The sequence below is a fragment of the Cygnus olor genome, chromosome 2 (genome assembly GCF_009769625.2).
Source record: "Cygnus olor isolate bCygOlo1 chromosome 2, bCygOlo1.pri.v2, whole genome shotgun sequence".
Lineage (NCBI taxonomy): Eukaryota > Metazoa > Chordata > Aves > Anseriformes > Anatidae > Cygnus > Cygnus olor.
The window spans coordinates 157557822-157565927 of NC_049170.1; the positions used below are offsets into that span (position 1 = coordinate 157557822).

The window sequence follows — 8106 nt, forward strand, 5'->3', positions numbered from 1 at the left end:
GTAGGGCTTTTAATCAAGTTCTAGCAAACCTTCAAGGTTTCTTTGTCATAATATGTTTCTCTTTCTTGAATTAGGTGCTTTGTGGGGAAAAGGAGACAACGACTCTCTAAAATGTACTTTTCAAAACAGGTAAGCAATGACATCTTGTCCCTGACTAGGCAGAATCTTCTCTTGAGTTAAAAACTCACTCACGGTCAGCAGTGAAGCAATGAAGCTGGTGAAGGGACTGGACAGCAAGAGTTATGAGGAGTGGCTGAAGGATTTGTGTTTGTTTAGTCAGAAGAGGAGGCTGAGGGGAGACCTTTTTGCTCCCTACAACTACCTGAAAGGAGGTTGCAGCAAGGAGAGCGTCAGTCTCTTTTATCAGGTGACAAGTGATAGGATGTGAAGAAATTGTCTCAAGTTACACCAAAAGAGTCTTAGACTGGCTATTAGGAAGAATTTCCCCATGGAGAGAGTGGTTAATCATTGGAATGGACTGCACTGGACTGCATAGGGAAATGTTGGAGCCCTCATTCCTGGTAGTATTTAAGAAATGTATGGACATGGCACTAAGGAATCTGGTTTAGTGACGGGATTTGATATGTCAGGTTGATGGCAGGACTTGATGGGAAGTCTGCTTTTTAAATTGTCTTCTACTCTGGCCTTCATACAGTAAGGTACTTCATGATACTTCCTCAAGTTCTTACAGTTAAGTGTGTCTTAAAGGTAGTTGTGGTGAAATAAGCTTATGTTCATACACTATTGAAATGTATCTTTGACTATCCATTCAGAAATGTAAAATAAAACTTTCATTTTACAGAGTGCAGAATGGTTAATTATTGGGAGAAGGAGATTATTGGGTAGGGGAGGAGATCTGTTATAAATTATTAGTAATATGAAATAATATCGCTTTAAAATGTTGGGCTCCAAGGCATTTCCAGCTCCTATGTTTCTAAGAACCTAAAAAGGCAAAAACCTACTTTAAAAACAACAGCAGAAAAAAAAATATCTCTTTTTAGATTATTAGTATTAGCAGGATAGAAAAAATGTTTGGAGACATGGTTTGAAAAGCTATTTTATTACCTGCACTGCAATCCAATCCATGTACTTATTTATCGGGATTTGAAAGAAGCTGACAAATTCAAGGCAATATGCAACAACACTCCAATTAGCCTTGACAGCATTAATAACTATAATGTGCCACTTGTATCTGCTAAATGTTTCACCATCTTAGATTAAGTTAATTGAAATTAATCAGCAGCATAGTGAGAAAAACAAAAGCTGAGAGAAATTTTTAAAAGATATGATGGATTCATACACTCATAGTCTTTACCTAATGTTAGGGAACAAAACACACATCTACATATACATGGAGTGATCAAAAGCAATTAAAAACCAGGAAAATGGTTTGTCATTTGTTTTATTAGGATATAGAGAGAAACATGGAGAAAATGTGCAAGCATCTTCATTCTTTCCATGCAGTTTCCCCAAGGAACAGGCTGTAATTTCTACCCATCCACCTGCATAAAGATAAATATCCAAGAAATAAAAAGTATTTGTGTCATCACTTAATTAATATCAACCCTGGATAGCAAAATATCTTGCTTTGTTTTCCAGACTTTTAATGAGCTGTACATTTTGAATAGGGATTATCTCTTCCATCTTTCTTCTTGGCTGAAATCTGCCATATATACATGTCCTACGTTTCAATCAGATAGATCTCTTTTTCTGTCTTTCCACAGTAGGAATATAGTTATATTGGGGTTTAAAAGCTCTCTGTAGTTACCTGGGAATTTATGGTGTGGAACACAAAGTCTAGTGGATCTGTAGGTGACTCTGAACTGACAAGAAGACAGATGCATAAGTAGAATCTACCATTCTCACCATCTTGTATTTTGGGGCTTGATGCTCTTCCGGAAACTTCATTCATTTGACTATTTTTTCTTAATCACCTCTAAAGGGAGAAGCCGCAAGACAGACACAAGTCATATGTCACTGACAGAAATCCTATTTTCAATGCTGAGAAAATGCCTCAGCACCTGGTAATTAAAGCTAGAGACAAGACTACTTTCTATTTTTATCTTAAACTCCTGTTGCTAGAACTGTTTCAGTCCCCTTGTCAAACATTTCAGTGACAAAGAACTGGAAAGGTCATTGTAACCATCCCTTTGCTATCAGAAGCAATTATATAATCCCAGGTGGGAACATATCAAGTTCTACCTAAAAAATGTAAACTTTCTTTCCCAACACTGTTTTCTTCCCCTCATATATTACCTAAAAGCCTGAGCGACTTTGTTCCTTCTGAAATCCTTGCTGGCCTCCAGGTAAACCAAAAGCTACCCCAAGAACTGAGAGCCTGCTGAAGTGCTCATCTCTGCCACCCATATGGGGATGTAGTTGTTGTTCTACTTTGCTTGTGGAAATTTCTAGACTTGGTAATTACATGGCTTCAACCAATGCTATCTAAGAAGCCAGAGCAAAACCTATGCAGTTGACGCTGGATCATTTAAACCTCTTTTAACCTGTTAAATCAATATCGGTCTAACCTAAAAATACCAGTCCAAAAAAGTCTAGTGGGTGACTCAGTGAAACAGACAAATTAGAATTGCAGTAACATTTTCATTTATCAGGCTTCTTCCTGATATTTCTCTTTCTTCTGCTCTCACTATTACTTATTTTAAAAAATACACATGAACTTTGCTACTGCCTATTTTAAGCAAACACACTCATGCCAGCAGTGTGGGTGCTGAGGTCAGCAGAGAAACCTTTCAAAGCTGATGTAGTGAACTCTAATGAGACCATCAGAGGCAGCCTCATCCTCTCCTGCTCCTACACAGTGTGCTTAGTTGAACTTGACATGTATTATCAGTCTGTAATTCTTTTAGTCAAGGGATAATTTTCAACATTTAGAGGAATTAGTCTTCAGGAATCTGATGAGGATATAAAATTGAAACAGCATGTATTGAGCTCCATCATTCTTGTGGGTCCCTTCAAATTCAGGATATTCTATGATTCTACTATTAAGCATGGAATGAAGGTCTATAAAGGCATGTGTGAGTGGAAGTGGATATTGTTTAATCAGGGTCGAGATATGGAGAGATATATACCAAACTTTATTATTATTATTTTTTTTTGCCTCAAGAAACAGCAATTCTCTTTAACATGGAGTGATTTTAAGGTAAAGAGAGAGAGAAAAAAATCAGTTTGCTTTTGAATAAGTCCTGCAAAAGGTTTTATTGCAGCTTCATTCCTCAGCACACTTCTCCACAAATAGATTCAGATGTTGGGATATCACTTGTTTGTATCTGAAGAGCAATATGTTCTTGAGCTAAAAATGTAGCATTGAGCAGATGCTGACTTGAATCGGCACATTCCTGAAAGCAGGAGAGTTGGATGCTGTCAACAATCAATAGACACATGGAAACTAAACACAAAAAAAAAGAACAAAAAGAAGTCAGAAATTAGACTGCACATTTTTCATCACCACCTTTTGACAGGGGATTGAGGAACAGGATGAATTAAACAGGTATTATTAACCCTACACACCAACTTATTTCTAATTTAGAGATAGACAAACTAAGTCACAAGTCAGTGTAACCACATACCTCACTGAGGGCATGGAGATGTTTATCTTCAGCTCCTTCCTCTGTGCAGATGTTCTACTGTGGAGCTTTTCTGCTCTGCAGAAGGCAACTTCTCCATTGAGCAATCTCCATATTTATGGTGCCATGGGGGTTGCAAGCCTTTGATAGTTGCGTGCCAAGAAGTCAGAGAAATGACACTGTGAGTCTAAAATTCAACCAGAGTACATCATAGAGACAGATATAGGAGAGAAGTGGAAAAGGAAAAGAAAAAAAAAAAAGAAAAAAGAAAAGAGAAAAAAGAAAAAAGAAAAAAGAAAAAAGAAAAAAGAAAAAAGGAAAAAGAAAAAAGGAAAAAAGGAAAAGAAAAAAGAAAGAAAAAAAGAAAGAAAAAAGGAAAAAAATGGAAAAAAAAAAAAAAAAAGAGAGCGGGATTGCTCACCTTCTGCCTGCTGGGTTTTCTTTTCATCCCTACCCCAATGGGATGACATTCTTTTGGAAAAAAAAAAAAAAAAAAAGAAAGACCTCTCTCCTCCATTACTCAGTAAACTCTACAGAGGCAGGTTCTCATTGCGCGGCCACAGGGTATTGAGAACCAAGTGACATGAAAACAGCAAACTGAGCTGGATAGGGCACAAAAGCCACAATCTCCCGTGTGAGAGTTTGGAAGAGTTAGAACCATGGGGACCACTAAGCAGCAAGTCTCGTATGCAGATGTCATAAAAGAATCTAGTCTAACAAAATTTTAACCTTATAGATACCTAAAGGACACCTTGAATCTGAATATCTGCTGCTTTTTCTCCGTATATTTTTGCAAATTTTTCAGATGGTATAATTTCAGATTAAGATGTTTTATCTGTGTGAAATTCACCTGTCATCTCACCTCCATGTGAGCTTCTGAAGAGATTTTCTTCCAGGCACTTGCCATTACTTATTTGCAAGATTAGATTTCCTCTTTTTTAGAAGGAGGTTTCTAAAAAGATTTCTGTATTTTGTTATTTTCATGGTATAGCTTTTGACATTGCACCTTCAAGGACATGAAAATTTTAGTGGGTTTCAGTGGTTTTGTTGTTGTTGTTTTAAATCTACCTTCATTGCACTTCTTCCATTCTTTATCTATGTCTTTGCAGGTGATTGAGTAGAGGAACACTGTTTAACCTGAAATTTGATTATTCATTGTATTTCGTGACCATACTATCTTTTTATTATTTATTTATTTATTTATTTATTTAATTTTCTTTAAGTAAATATGTCGATGCAGAGTAGTTTTGCTTTTCTTTATTGATGCTTTTTTTTTAAATTACTTTGACATTGTTATTGTTCTGTGTCATTATGACATCCTGTAACACCACTAGAGAAATTTTATTTCATTTTCCTTTTTGAAAGAAGATAATTATATAATTTAAAACAATGTCCATCCTTACTTGAAACAAGAACCCTCTGTAATGACCAACTGATTTTCTTAAGTTGTTGTTATAACTCCCGTCATTAGCTGTTAATATAATTCCAATATGTTGGATTTTGAATTCTTCTGCAAGAAAAGGTAAATTAGGTTTCAAAGCAAAGACGACATTTTCTACAAACTGGTAGGAAATAATTACCCATTTCTTTTGAATTCTTTGTCAAAAGCAAAAGCTCAAAGGAAAACAAACAAACAACAACAAAAAACAAACAAACTAACAAACAAACAAAAAAAACCACCACACAATATTTTGGACAGTTTCAGGGAAAAAGAAAAAAGAATCTGTGAGATAAACAAGTAGAAGGAGAATACGTTCTGATCAGACAGTTATTTCTCCTGTATAAAAATCCTTTTGCTTTCATCAGTACTCACTCACTCAGGAATGTTTCAGTCTTCAGTGAGTATAGGTTGAGCAGTTTTATATCTTTCTTTACTACAGCACACAGCACACTTTCAAGGACTGCACATATATCAGACTGGTCTATCACAGTCAGTCATTCTCTACTCTTCTGTAAATAAATGTTCATTCTCTCTACCCACAGAAACAGTCACATCACCAGTTCTGACTCCTTGATTAAATATGACAAGCAATTATTGAAGTGCCATTACAAACAGAGATATCCCATCCTGGTACATCCCCAGATAATGTTATTACAGCTCTGCAGCTTGAATGTAGCTCAGCTTTACAGTAAGTGGCACATTACAGCATAAAGCAAATATTCATGAGTAACATCAATGGATAGAGAAGTCATGCTCTACAGTATGTAGTTTAATGAATTTGCATATGATGGAAAAGTGGAAAGATGCAATTTATGTTTTTGAATTAGAACTGATTTTTAAAAATGTAATCTCAATCTTTAAGGAAAACTGTTGCGTTGCTATGTATTACGTTTACCACAAGCTGAAATGTAAAGTCGATATGTTGAAAGTTTCAACGGAATGGAAAAGTCTGACAAAACAGATTGAGAACAAAATTTTCCATCATCTCAGAGATATTTGTGCTCTGCTATGAAATTCATAGGAGCTGTTGTGCTGGTCAGTCATTCTTCTCTCAAGACTGGCCAAACTATAACTTTATGAATCACTGTCTTCAATGGGCTTCCCCAAAACCTTTGTGGTATATTTGAGGAGGCATGCCAGGTTTCCTGATGGAATATTTTGCTAGAAATCACTTTTTCTCTCTAGAACATTCATATTTCAATAGAACATTTCCATCAGGAAATTTCTAAGAGTTTCCTTCAAGCTGTAATGACTGTTACAGTAATGACCAGTGCCCTCCATCAGATTCAGGACAGTATTGGGCCAACGATGCCTGAAGGAGCTCGCAATCTGTAGTCCTGATAAGTGCCTTAAATTCATGTATAAAAATATTTGGTTTTCTATTAACCCATGCATCATGGCTTTTAGGAGGCAGGTGACAGTGGGGAGGAAAAAGAGATGGCAGGAGGGAGGTGAAGTCAGGAGACAGGCAGAGAGTAAGGAAGACAGGGTTATACTGATGTGGCAGCAGAGAGTGAATTGAAAGAAATGGCATTAAGCATGGATTGATTAATGGCAATGACAACAGAGACAAACAGCTTACAGGCTAAATCCTCTGCTCTGTGCATTTCACTGTTCCTCTGCTGCATGGCACAGAGCTGTCACGTCTGCCTGGTGGCTGTTTGCCTCATTTTTCAGCTGAAGTGATGAGCAGTTGTGGGCACAGATTAGATGGCAGCAGTCATTCAGGAGAAGCTCAAGTGGTTGATCTCTTTCCTTCCCCCAACACTGTGTCCAAAGCAATGGTGAAAGAAGGTAAACAAAGTCACTGAAAAGAAAGATCACATAGCAGCTTCTAACATTCCTCTAGTTATTTATATTCTATTTATATTTATATATTATATTCCTCTTTTTATTATTCTGGTGTTTTGTCTATTTTCTTATTTGAGGATGCAAAGACATGACCAAAAGAGAAGAAACTGATCCAAGTAAAAGGTAATAACAACTGGAGGTGTCCTCATTGTCTTAGCCACCTGCAAAGTAGAAAGTTCTCTGGTTTCTCTCCTTGTACAGTGTGCTCTAGCTGAAAGGGTGAGCCTTCCAGACATTCCCTAACCTTAAGTCTTCTGCCTCTAGTCAGTGTGATAGTTGCATGCAGGGTTTCATCAGCTTGGGCACATGGAGTCCACATATGCAGTTTTCCATGCACACACGGAAAAATGAAAAACCATTTTGGATAATGTCTGTTTTGTTAGATGGGCAGGGAACTGTTGTTAAGGATGAATGAGATCCATATGCAAGCTGGCTCTGCAGTCTGACTATTTACACTTTTCTTCAATACACTTTTATTGGTGACATCAACGGAAAAACAAGTGACTGAATAGCAATGTACTTCATATCCTTCCTTTTCCAAGGAAAAGCATTTAGTCTTAGAAGAATTGATAGAATCACAGAATATCCTAAGTTGGAGGGACCCACAGGGGTCACTGAGTCCAACTCCTGGCTCCACACAGGACCACACAAAAATCAGGCCATGTGTCTGAGTGCGTTGTCCAAACACTTCCTGAACTCCATCAGATTCGGTGCTATCACCACTGCCCTGGGGAGCCTGTCCCAGTGCCCGACCACCTCTGGGTGCAGAACCTTTCCCTAACACCCAGCCTGACCCTACCCTGTCCCAGCTCCATGCCCGTCCCTCGGGTCCTGTCGCCGTCCCCAGAGAGCAGAGCTCAGCGCCTGCCCCTCCGCTCCCCTCGTGAGGGAGCTGCAGGCCACCATGAGGCCTCCCCTGGGCCTGCTGTGCTCTGGGCTGAACAAAGAAAGGGCCCTCAGCTGCTCTTCGTATGTCTTGCACTCTAGACACCCACAGAAAGCTCTGCTAAACTGTATTGGGAAGCCTGTAGGTGGGAAAACAAAACAAAACAAACAGAAACCCTTGACACTCGAGAGGATAATTTGAAGTAATGAAGCCCCTCCCCCCCCCAACATTTAAGTTCCCATAGTTATAAAACCATGACTCATGAGCTGTATTTAAACACCATAAACTATTTCACCTATGGTTAGAATCATTAAAACCCAGATTTTTAGTCTGTCAAAGTCACA

The 8106-nt window shown here is 38.0% G+C and overlaps 1 long non-coding RNA gene across 1 annotated transcript; it reads right to left on the reverse strand.

The window, feature by feature from the left end:
- Positions 1 to 2688: 2688 nt before the first annotated feature.
- LOC121066403 lies at positions 2689 to 6824 on the reverse strand. Its single transcript, XR_005817741.1, has 3 exons — positions 6608 to 6824; positions 3588 to 3725; positions 2689 to 3406 (listed from the first exon to the last, which is right to left on the reverse strand). It is a non-coding gene; the product is annotated as an uncharacterized LOC121066403 (long non-coding RNA).
- Positions 6825 to 8106: the final 1282 nt, after the last annotated feature.